Source organism: Mus pahari, unplaced genomic scaffold (genome assembly GCF_900095145.1).
Source record: "Mus pahari unplaced genomic scaffold, PAHARI_EIJ_v1.1 scaffold_8345_1, whole genome shotgun sequence".
Lineage (NCBI taxonomy): Eukaryota > Metazoa > Chordata > Mammalia > Rodentia > Muridae > Mus > Mus pahari.
This window is the reverse complement of record NW_018392645.1, coordinates 60,483-62,003: the sequence shown is the minus strand read 5'-3', so window position 1 is coordinate 62,003 and position 1,521 is coordinate 60,483.

Below are 1,521 nucleotides of genomic sequence, written 5' to 3'. Positions count from 1 at the left end.
ACTTGGCCAGAAGCATTCTCTCAAACAATAAAGCAAGACTGAAGACTACAGAAAAATAAATAAACCAACTCAAAGAAATGTATGACTAAAAAAACTCACAACTACATTTCTTTAAATAGTAGTTATGATCACCCATAGAATAACAGATGAAGAATATTCAAGAATAATATTGTTAAATGAAACAATCTAAGTATTTCTGAAAAGTAGAATGTGGGAAAGATATACTGAAATGAAGCATTAAAACACTTTTTAGATATGGTTTCAAGGAAGTAGTTAGCAATAGTGTGATGCTGGCTGTCAAGTGACATAAAAATAATAATTGTTATTACAACAGGAATGACATGAGAGTACACAGAAAGCTTCTGTTCTGTGTTCCTAGCCACTGGCCAAAGAAACATAAGCGCAAATAGATACTAGAAGTTACATGTATCCTGAGAGTAGCCCTATGGCAGGTCTTATATTCTTCTAAAATGGAGTGGATAAAGAATGAGATGATGGGACTGGTCAGGTAGAGTTTTATCATTGACCCTACAATTCCATGTTTCTGATTTAAAACAGTGTCTAATTTGGGGAATTTAACTTGAGCTTTGAGTACATATAGAGTACTTATTTGACAAGTTTCCACCACTGCCTAGTGGTACCTGATGCAGAATGAAAGTTCATCAGAGCAGCACTGAGTGGTTCTTTCCTAAACAAGACCCTAGATTTAATTTTTGGCACAGGGCTGTGAATTAAGTATCCAAGACCACAGATGACATATGTCCCTGTCCCTTTGAAAACTTTTCAGGAAAGAAGACCAGATGAAAATGAAGATGACAACCACCATCCCCCATCTTTTGAAGAGGACTAGGAAGGACCAGGACTTACAGGACTCTTGTGCTATAGAGGTAGGAACTATGATCACATAGCTGATCCTTCTGACTCACTGCTCACAATACAATATTTTAGTTTCCTAAAAAAATAAATCATAAAAAATACAAAAAAATTAATGGAAATGTAGCACTCAATATATTCAGCCAATAATTTGTATAAACACCACTTTATCTAGGTATAAATGCTCATTTTTATATTTAGCTTAATTATTTTGTGACAGTTTAATTTAAAAGACTTTGAAATGAATGGAATACTTAAGTTTTGTCTTGAGCATGGTTTGGCTGTGCAATAAATCAAAGAAAGGGATAAAAAGGAGGCTTTCCAAAGCACAACCATGAAGGGCTGAGTTTCAGAAATTTCTCCACTGCACAAGTGGAGAGTAAAAAAATCTTACCTCACCTGATATGGTTAGGAGAGAACAGAACTTAAAGAACAGACCACTATGAGAAAATCTGAAATCAAACCCTGGGTTGTGTGATGGCATTTTGCAAAGCATTAGTGATGCTTGCACTGAAGAGCTGGCATTTCAAATATAGAAGTCTTAAATTCAATGTCTACTATTGGGTAGTTATAACAGTAGGCTTTGAATGTAAGTATAACATTGTAAGGTGAGAGCATTGTAATGTCTTTCTGGACAAGTCTCATCAG